At 34.6% G+C, this 11,371-nt stretch overlaps 1 long non-coding RNA gene across 1 annotated transcript in view; it reads left to right on the top strand.

Annotated features, from left to right (window-relative positions):
* Window positions 1-391, top strand: part of LOC138167024 (uncharacterized) — an 87,579-nt gene extending 87,188 nt beyond the window's left edge. Inside the window, exon 4 of the long non-coding RNA XR_011169797.1 lies at window positions 246-391. This is a non-coding gene — a long non-coding RNA (uncharacterized lncRNA). The remainder of the gene's footprint in view (window positions 1-245) is intronic.
* The last annotated feature ends 10,980 nt before the right edge of the window (window positions 392-11,371 follow it).

Raw genomic sequence — 11,371 nt, forward strand, 5'->3', positions numbered from 1 at the left:
AGTCAATGCTTCCCTTTCTGAATGTTTACTTATCATGTCTTTAGTGATCCATTCTAGATTTTCCCTAGGAAAACTAAAACCAAACTCATTGGCCTATAGTTTGAACACACTGTTCTCTTTTCTTCTTAAATGATTGAGGTGACATTTGACCTTCTCCAATATCGTGATCTCTCCTATTTTCTATGATCTTTCAACCATCACTGACAGTACTTCAGTAATCCAATCTGACAATTTTCTTTTTTCAGAACCAGAGGATGTAGCTCATCTGGGAAGATGGAAAATGAGTTGGGACCAGAGTTGAAAAGGAGAAGAGTGAGAGACACTACTTTTGGCAAATTGCAAAGTGCTTTTATTAACCCCAATCTTTTCATAAGAATAAAGACCCATATTATCATCCTTTCAGTGGAAAGATTTTTTTCTTAAAAAGTATTGTATGATCACGGGACCTAGAATATCACTGCATCCAAAGAACTGATGTCATCATATAGAAGGCAGTAGAAACTTTATGTGGTGCCTACAATATGTGAGTTGGATATAACATTTACAAAATGAGCAACTCCAAAGAAAAGCTAGGTAAAGAGTGTCATCGAAGACTTGTATGGCAGAAAGAGATATATTACTCATGTGACAACAGTGACTATAGACAGGGACCAGAGTGTTTTAGTGGCACCCTAACAACGTTGGGAAAAATCAGGATTCCCATATATTAGATAGACCCCTGTCAGAACCTTTTGTTAGGATGTGGATAAAGGTTATACTTCATGAACAGGTTTCAGTCTCTGTCATTTGAGAGAATTCCTAAATCTATGTGATTATAGAAACATTTGGACAGATGTTTTGTAAGTGTCTCATTTCCTTCTAGTTTTGGACCAGCAATATCGGACTGATCTGAATCAGCCCCAACCTATATACCTAGGATAAAACAATCCTAGGTCTTTCAAGTGATATTTAATTTTCATTACTAGATATTAGAAATTTGATCTGGGATTCCCTGGGCAATTTATGGGTGAATGACAGAGGAATCATATTGGGATTTTCAGTCTTTTATTTCTTTATTCATTTCTAAAAATAAACCTTAACCAAGGTATATTTGGATTCAAGATCAAGATTAAAGTATAGAAAATGTCCTGGTTCATGTCATGTTAAGAGTCTTACCTTCCTACATCAAAAAAAAAACTTATCCATTGGTCACTGAACTTATTGATCATAAACACACACACACACACACACACACACACACACACACACACAACCATGATGCATTCTAAACCCATGCTCAAGGTGACAAATTTTTTCTCCATTTAGTGACTGAACAGCCTGAGCTCCCAAGAATCCAGATCAATAAAGACCTTGTGTCTTTTGTCCTACAATTACTTTGCCTGGTTCCCTGCTTCTAACACTCATTTTTCTAATTCTACTCCCACAAATCTGTACAGTAACTGGATAAATTAATCAACATAACATCAATAGCATATAGTGTCAAGTGGTTTGGTTTAGGAGTCTAAAGATCTTGATTCACATCTGATGTCTAACATTTATTAGCTGTGTTATCTTAGACAAATCACTTAATGTTTCTGATCTATGGTTTCCCTATATGCAAATAGGTGTGATAGTACTTGCAGAATCTCACAGTTTTGTTATGAGTAAAGCTCTTTATAGTATATAAATGTGAATCCTGCATTTTAATGCATTTACCAGAACTTAATACAAATCAAATTGCACTAAGACTTTTGGAACACCTGTGTATAAACTCATTATTTTTTGATAAATGTGAATTGCTAATAGTGATTTTATCCCCTATAGTATATTCTCAAGGGAAAGGAATAATGTGTTTTTCCAGAAATACCATGACTAGTACACATGTAATGGGAAATATGTATTAAAGAAAATTACCTAGCATGGGCTGGGTAGTTGCTGAAGTTCCTATCATATCATCTAGCTAAAGTTAAAATGCCTTATGCTCCCTTAAATACAATAGTCATCTACTTTTACTTTATCTTCATAACATAACCGAATGTCCCTTTGGTCCCAGATTAAAACTGAAGCACTTAAGATGCATCTCATATACCTGTGGGATTTTGAGTATTCCATACTACATATCCTCTAGTTATAGCTATCCCCCCTACCCCAGCAGTAGGTATGAAATATTCTAGGTAATAATTTTATAAGTAAAGAAGGACATTAACAGAAATTCACAGAGATACAGACACCTAATATTTCGATGTCACAATAGACACAAAATTGGTCCTCTAAAGAAGATAATCAGGTAGTTTCCAAAAGGCAAACATTGCTTCCTGGGTGGAAAAAGTCAATGTAGAAGCTAGAATGTTCACATTTTCATTCCAAGGCAAACCAAATCTATATTGATAGTGAGTCAGCAAAATTGAAGATGCAGGCACTCTAGGAGAGGATTACAAGCAAAGCATTCAAATAAATATGAAGAGAGAGATAAGCCAGATAAAGGAAGAGTACTCTGAAGTCAAAAGACATAGATTCAAATTCCAGCTTTTATTTTGTTAACCTAAATAAATTTAACCCCTCTGGGTTGAAAAAAAAAATTGGGCGGCCAGGTTGCACAGTGAATAAGAGCACCATCCCCAGAGTCAGGATGACCTGGGATCAAATCCGGGCTCAGACACTTAGCACCCACCCAGAAACACCTGGCCATGTAAACTTGAGCAAGTTACTTAACCCCAATTGCTTCAAAAAAAAAGATATTGAATTAGATGATACAAGTTACTTAACCCCAATTGCTTTTAAAAAAATAAAGAAATTGAATTAGATGATATCTCAGTTTTTCCCATCTGTAAATCCTGTAACCCAAATCATAACATATATAGCCCAAGTAGCAGCACTAAAATATCAAGAACTAGAATTATGACAAGATACTCTAATACTAAAATTCTGAAATTTAGTTAAAGATAAGCTGTCATCAACTCAAGAAGGGCTGCTCCCCAATGGAAGCTAAGATCCCCCCACTTCATTTACTCAAATGAAAGCCTTCTGCAGTGTAGTGGGAAGGATACTGGATTTAGAAAAATAAGACCATGGGTCAAGCCTCAGCTCCAACACTAATAAAAGACAAATTTAGTCATTGAGTTTACACATACGATTATTTCTTGAATAGTAATTTATAGGTGAAAATACCTCCATCTGAATATTAAGTACAAAGTTAATTTTATTGTTGTGAGGTAAGTGTTTATAAGTGTTATATTTATAATGAAGTATTTTATTGCTTACTTGCTAGAAATTTGATGTGACTTTTGATGAACTACAATCATAATTGTGTCGATGCCAAAAGGGCCAAAGATGGCATTAATCCTGGCATGGCAACTAGCTCAGAATTTTCTTATACAGCAAGTATTACCGTGTACACTTGCCATAGAAGCATCCTAGGCTCCTCTAGAGTCATGTATAATATTATCCAAGCAGGCTAATAAATCGAGTCAGATCACTTATTAGTATTTATGTTGCTTGAATTAATTATTTATTGTATTAATTTATGTCAAATAATTAACACTGTGCAATTAAGTTTAACTTTTTTTTTGCTTTTTTTTTTTTGAGGGAAGTTGGGGTTAAGTGATTTGCCCAGTCACATGGCTACAAAGTGTGTCAAGTGTCTGAGGTCAGATTTGAACTCAGGGCCTCCTGACTGAAAAGTTGGTGTTCTATTCACTGTGCCACCTAGCCGACCCGAAGATACCACTTAAGCAATCTGTCTCTGGGTAGGCTCAAACCACCAACCTTTCAGTTAACAGCCAAAAGCACTAACCGATTGTGCCACAATCTAACTCTAAGTTTTTTTTACTTGTGAGTCTTTTGATCCATGTTAAAAATTAAATTATCCCTTGACATCACAATTAATGGAGATTATTTCGAGCAAAAATCTCTGGAGAATAAAGGACACATACAGTATTTTATGAATCTGCATTAGATATCAAGGGTAATTAGGTCACTAGCTATCAGTACATACAGAAAAATCAAATTGAGAAATTTTTTCTTGTCTATAAAACTAAATTTTCATATTGAAGTGATCATAAGCTAACATTCTTGGGGTTAGTCTTTTTGATTCCAAAAATCTGGAACTTTGTAAACATGTTTTTCCTTGACATTTCCTTTGAATTTGCATAATATAGCAGTTCTTATAAATCCATACCCGATACTTAAGCTTTTCATAAATTAATTCTTTTCCTTCCAGTAATCTTGCTTGCTATATTACATTCTCTTTAGAATCCTCATTAAGGGACCATACTCAAATAGTTGTGAATGGGGTATATTACACATTTTAATGGAAAATAATAAAGCAGCAGCCATAATGGAAAGCCAGGGTAAAGTATGTTTGAGTTATGAGTCGAGTTTGTTCTCTCTGTATGCTAATCAAGAGACAATTTAGTTATTGTGCATGCAGATGTGATTATGCCTGGAATCTTAATTTGTAGCTGAGAACAATACCTCTATCTAATGGTCATGTGAGGGCAATGTGAACAACTGAAGACAAAGACTGGGGCACAATAATAGCTGGAAAAAAAGATGAAAAATTAAGTTCTTCATTTGGATAATGAATCAGGAACATACTTATTCTCCTGTCTGTCAGCCTCATGCATAGGTAGATGATTTTGGATTCCAAAGGCCTACCTCTCAGTTCCAAATATCCTTCTATATTATCATTGTTTTATTGACTACTTTTGCCTTTAACATTCATTACTTTGGGTTAAAACCATTAAAGTTTCAAGTTACAATGTGATTGTATTAGGAAAACACTTAAGACATCATCAGATATTTACATGTTGTGATGTATTAAGTTATACTTTAAGCTAGCCCATCCCATTATCCCATCATCTCCAAGGTCCAGAAGGAATGATTTTAGGACTTGAATAGCAGAGGTGGGGGTGAGGAAATTGTGGTAAATAGTTAGACAATGACCTTGTTTGCAGGTAAGGGAAAAAAATGGAAAAGAGATACTGAGAAGCCAGAGGGGAGGGTGAAGGCAGTGAGTAACTAATGGAATGGGGAAAGAAAAAGGGGTGCAGAAAGAAGGAAGAGAGAGACAGAGAGAGAGAGAGAGACAGAGAGAGACAGAGAGACAGAGAGAGACAGAGAGACAGAGAGAGAGAGAGAGAGAGAGAGAGAGAGAGAGAGAGAACAAACTTAATCTACTTAAAAATTATGACCATGGGGCAGCTAGGTGGCCCAGTTAATAGAGCACTGGCCCTGGAGTCATGAAAACCTGAGTCCAAATGCAGTCTCAGACACTTAACACAAAACTAGAAGTGTGATCTTGGACAAGTCACTTAACACCAATTTCCCTACCTTCACCCCTCCAAAAAGCAAAAAAAAAAAAAAAAAAAACATTGTGTCTAGGTCATGAATTAACAAGGGTAGACTTTCTTTTTTTGTCTCTGTTTCTTCCCCTTCCCCATTGCTCTCCTTATGTCTCCCCTTCCCCCAAGATAGAATTATTTATGCCATGTCAAACAAAAACTAGAACCAGGATTCAGACCCAGCACCTCTGATGTTAATGCAAGCAAATCTTTCCATAATGCCAAGTACCTTTGATGTGTGTGTCCTACATTGGTAGTGTGAATGAAGAGCATTGTAGTGGCAGAGATTTGATGCTTCTCTCCAACAAATTAGGACTTCAGTGGAGTCTTGGAGGTTTAGCTTGTCTGGGTAGAGGGAATTTTCTCAGGTTCTCTGAATCATTATTGCTTAACACCTCTGGGCAAAATACATTAAAGCTTTGGTTTGATTCATAGCCAGAGTCTCTCCAAAAGAAATTAATAGAGTCCCTTTTAGAGAAGACACTCAATGTATAAATTAGTAATCTGATAGAGAGCAGCTATTTATTTCCTTTACCTCCAATGCTTAAAACAGAAACAGACTCAGAAGCATGCATTGACAAAAATATAAACCACGCAACAGCTCATGTCTCTTATTATGCTCTCTTAGTAGGTAGGAAAAACTTAAAGTAGATATTTGGGATTACTGAAAAGGTTTCACTTTCATCTAAGTTTGCACAATCTGAGTAGCAACCCAGTGAAGGGCTGTATCTTTTGGCAAGTCAGGGTTGCATAGATTGTCCTCCTGTCCTGAGTCATCTTTGAGAAGGGTGTGGCTACAGGAAATACTTTCCAATGAGCAACCCATCTAGAACCTTAAAGGACTCTGAACTGGATCTCTAGAACTCATGACTTACCTGCCAAAGATAGAAACATTAACTTTAGGGCTACTATTCAGTTATCTGTGTCTAAAACAAAAATAAAACCAATGTTTGAAAAATTAGTCAGGGACTTGAGATACGGACTCAGGATCATCTAGATAAATTCATAATTTCCTCTTACACTGAATAGCTGCCATAGCTATTACCAAGGAAGAAAGTAGAACCTTCGCTTATTACTTCTTCCGGGAACCAACCAAAATCATAAGGAGAGCTGTCAGAGTACCAAGTGAAACATTGGAAAGAAAAGAAAGTGGAATTTGTTTCTTTTTGAGTTGCCTTGATGGACATTTTTTTGTGGGTCAGTGGCCAGTCCTTTCTGCCCATCTTTACTCTGTGCCCTCATGTAGTCCAAGAGAACAACAGGAACCCCTGGTTATGCATTCATGTGTCACAGAACACAACAAAAAGGGTAAGGCACATATCGATGGTCAAACAAATTTGATCAAGTGGAATTGCAGGAACCAGTGGAGATCAGGGGACTCCCTTGAGCATTTCCCACATGTAAATTAGATGTAAACATTTGTGTGTGATTATATAAAGTACCACCTCTGTTTCTTCCATTATTTACTGAGAGGTGAAGAAAAGGACAAATGTATAAGGTGAAAGGGAGATGGGGAGACAGAAAGAGGGAGACAGAGCTTGAGGAAACACCCAGAAAGTTCTAAGAAAAGCTTGCCCTCAACTAAAAGTTGCTCATCAGAGACAATGGTAGTTCTGAGAGGTCCTATGTAGTATCAGTCTGAGACCAAAGTGCTGGATGTTGGTAAAGTTTTCTACATGGCATTGTTTTTCTGCATTGTTTTATATTGTTTAATATTCTTTCCCTGCTTATCTTCTTAACCAAGTCTATTTTTAATTTCATAAATTTTAATTTTTTAATAATCATCTATGGCTATGATTGCTATTCATGCTCTTTTTGATCCAATTAATGTATGATTAATTTTACTCTAAAAACTTACTTTAATGCTGTGTTATCATTTGTGATTTAAATATGTTTTGTATATGAAGCAATTTTTGTTAGGTTTTTTTTTGAACCATTCTGCTTTCTTCATTTGATGTGTGAGGCTGTCAAATTTGTAGCTATGTTTTTTATAATTGTTTCCATCAAATATTATTGCAATTATTTTTCTCTATATCCCTATATTCCTCTTTAGAACAAAAAATAGAAAAGAAAAGATGAAATTAATATGTTATTCCAATTTTTCAGGCTTTTAAATCTATAGTAATTCTTATTTTAACATTAAATGCTTTTAGTTGCTTCTTTCATTCTATTTTTCAACTTGTCCACCTAGGGTTTCCACATTCTGCCAAAAGTTATTGAATTTCCTGTGCAAATTTTCATCAAAATTCTGGTTTCACACCTTATTCCCTTCTTTATTCCTTTTGTTATGTCCTCTAACTTGTGGATATGTACTTTTCTGCATTCATGTTTGTAATTATTATGGAATTATTATTTACTTTTTCCTGAAATTTTACCCTGGTACTGACTCATCCAAAAAGTATTTTTTCATGGTATGATTTTTCCTATGCTTGCCCATTTCCTCATTCTCCCTTCTGTTGTTTAAACTCTATAAAATCTTAATTTCTGAGCTTTCACCTTGATCAAGAATGGAACTCTGAATCAGGTTCTTCCAGGAGTGACTCTACTAGGAAGGCCAGTGAAAGCTTGACCCATCTGCTCTTCTACCAAACTTCTCTAGGTTCTGTATTTTTTGAGATCATTGTTATGCAAAGTCCTTCTTTCCAAGAAAGTTCTCTTCTCTGGGTAGCTATTGCAAGCAGAGAGCAACTAGCTATTAATGTGGACAATCACGTGGTATAGTGGATAGAGTGCTTGTGCTGGATTCAGGAAGATTCATTTTCCTATGTTTAAATCTGGCCTTAGAAACTTAGTAGCTGTGGCAGCCTGAATAAGTCAATAGGGTTAAGGAACACCATTTGTCACAGCTTTCTTGCCCATAAATTGAGCTGGAGGAAGGAAATGGCAAACCTCTCCACTATCTTTGCCAAGAAATCCCCAAATGGGGTCACACAGAGGGGAACATGACTGAAAAAGACTGAACAACAACAAGCTATTACGAAATTCTATAATAAATTGGGAAAGGACTTCAGTCCTCAATAAAGAAAACCTAGTTGCCAAAACAAGAAAATGTGAAGGGAGATAGTGTCAAAGGAAGTGTGAACAGTAGAACAGTGAAGTGATTTGCTTCCTCACTCCCCCCTTTTTCTCTGGGATTATTTTATGTGAATTTTTTTGGTACTCTGCTTTTTAGTTGAAAAATCTTATATTTCATTCTTCATGATTTAAATTTTTGAAGGTGGGTGTAGCTGGTACCATTCACTCTTCCATCTTAACCTAAATTCTCATCAGATTTGATTAAATAATAGAAAGTTAGCAACTTGATATTTTTTGAGCATCCCCCACACATTATCACTTTCCTCATTGGTAAAATGTATTAGTTCTGTCTATCCATAAGCAACTGATGTTTTTTCCAGTGTGAAAAGCACTTTGTGTTCATAGAGTTCCTGGGTTTGTTTTGTAGGTAGACTCCTAAATATTTTAAAATATCTACAGTAAGTTTAAACAGAATTTCTCTTTCTATCTCTTGCTATTGGGCTTTTGGTAGTAATATATAGATTTATGTGGATTTATTTTATATCCTTCAACTTCGCTAAAGATTCTTATTATTTCAAGTATTTTTTCACTTTATTCTCTATGTATATCATCAAATTATCAGCAAAAATGATAGTTTCTTCATTGCCTATTTTAATTCCTTCAATTTCTTTTTTTTTTCCTTATTGCTAAAGGTAACATTTCTAGTACCATTTTGAAGAACAATGGTGATAATGGACATCCTTGTTATCTTCCTTTTGACTACATGAAACCTACCTGTTTTTCTAGGGTAAACTGAAGTCCCACTTACTTTCTTTGCATTCTTAGTGCTTAGTATTTAGTAAGCACCTAATCAACAGTTATTGAACAACTGAGTGATTGATAATTATAATAAGGAAAGATAGAATGGATTTTATTGAATTGCAATGGCAAGATCAAAGGACTGAAAGACATGTTTCATCAGTTCCAAAACGAAGCATTAAGGGTCATGATTTGTAGTCAATGATTTTAGACCTGATTTTAGGATGGAGAAAAAGAGAACATCAGCAAAGAGTTGGACAAGAATTTAGAAATTATTTAGTCTAAACCCCTCAAATTCCAAATGAAGACACAGAGGTCCAGAGAAGGAAAATGACTACTCTCAAAGCTTGCCGGTCATTAGATGCAGAATTTGTACTCAGATCTTCCAGATCAGGACTGCTTAAACTTTATTTTTCCATTCAGATATTTTTTTTGGCCTTTCAGTAGCATTAGTTAGCATTGAGTGACCTAAGGGCATGTGCCCTGGAAAATGAGCATAGTATTTCCCCCCCAGAATCAGGGCTGCAGTGAAGTTGTAGAATGCAACACATACAAGCATTATCAGAAACACCTGAGATTCATAGGGAATTTGATTTTGAATCAATTTCTGGTTGTTGCTACTTCTGAAATCTATTTCTGCTTCCAAATTTTTCACCACCCCATCCACAGTTTAAGAAGAACTACATCTAGATAAAGAGCCAAGTGCTCATTTTATCTTGATGGTATTTCCATTGACTTAAGGGATGTTCTAATAACACACCTGGGTTATAAACTTTTTGAAGACAAGAAACCATGTCACATAAGTTCTATGTACTACCCATAATGATTAGTATAATGTGAATTACATAATAAGGATTTGTATACTGCTCCCTTATGATGACTCATGAATATCTTTTGGGGTCCTCAATGTAAAAATCAATACATATTTTTGAACAGTATTAAATACTACCTAGATGTGAGCACGCCCATTCTTTTTCACTGAAGAAACACATAGCAAGTTCTGACTATTAAAATCAAACAGAAAGGCAAGATTTGTATATTTAACACTGATGTTATTTCAAATAGCTATTAGTTCTAAGACTGATGATCAGTCTTAGAAAGAACTGAAATATATAATGATATCAAGGCTAATCTTTTTTTCATATATGTGAGATTTTTCTTAATACTCTAAAATCTCTCCTCAAACACATAACTCATTAAATACCCTGCTTCTAAGAAATTATAACAATATGAGAATTATTATCATCTCTCCCCTGCCCATACTACTTCATATATAAATGAGGTCACTTATAAAATATGATATTTAAATTTACTCTAAAATCATATTTCAAGACTTTGCCAAAGTTAATCATAGATGTTATTTTCCAGTGTTCAAGTTTCTAATAAACACTAGACTTGAGAGTGTTAAAAAAGAAATGCTTTCCCCAAAACAAATTAGTACATTTTTGAACATGAAAAGATCTAACAGCAGATGTTTCTCAAGAATATGCTATGGATTTAAGATTCAGTAAGGATGATGAATATAGAGCATGAAATAAAACATTAAGCAAAGTGAAGAGCATCTGTTGGGTTATAAAACTAGAGTTTTAACAGTTCTGAATGAAATGTTCTTATACAAAGATAAATGGAAAAACAGAACCAGTCAGCTAGAAATTCTCCACTAAATAACGAGTGCTGTCAATGTAAGTGCCCGTGTTTCATTGCTCTTAATGAATAATTATATATAATAAGAACACATGCGTATTCACTTGTTAAATAAATAGAATCTCCAGATTTTCTTACTATTAAATTCAAAACTGTAATATGCAGAAATGTATTCATGAATATAGAGACTATATAAAATTGTATAATTACAATGTTACCAAAGTATTAAATAAAATCACATTAGTAAAAGTCAAGGAGAGTAATCATATCATATATCTTTCTTTTGAATTGGGTTTTTTAAAATTTTAATTTATTCTACCAATATTTGTTAAATTTCTATGAAGTGATAGGCATTACACAGAATAGAAGATACCAAGATACTAAGACACTCAGCTTTTAAGAAGATGTCATTCTAGATTGTTAAAGTGAATATTATATAGAATTTACAAGTCCCTCATAACATTCTACATAGAAGATACATATAAATAAGTTTTTATTTAATAAATTGAGAAAAGACAAATTACTAATGATTATGATGACTAGGGGAACCCTAATGGAAAAGATGACACACAAACCACTGGAAAGAGAGATTC

The sequence above is a fragment of the Petaurus breviceps genome, unplaced genomic scaffold (genome assembly GCF_028583685.1).
Source record: "Petaurus breviceps papuanus isolate PSGF00001 unplaced genomic scaffold, PetGlider_PUasm1.0 126, whole genome shotgun sequence".
NCBI classification, from domain to species: domain Eukaryota; kingdom Metazoa; phylum Chordata; class Mammalia; order Diprotodontia; family Petauridae; genus Petaurus; species Petaurus breviceps.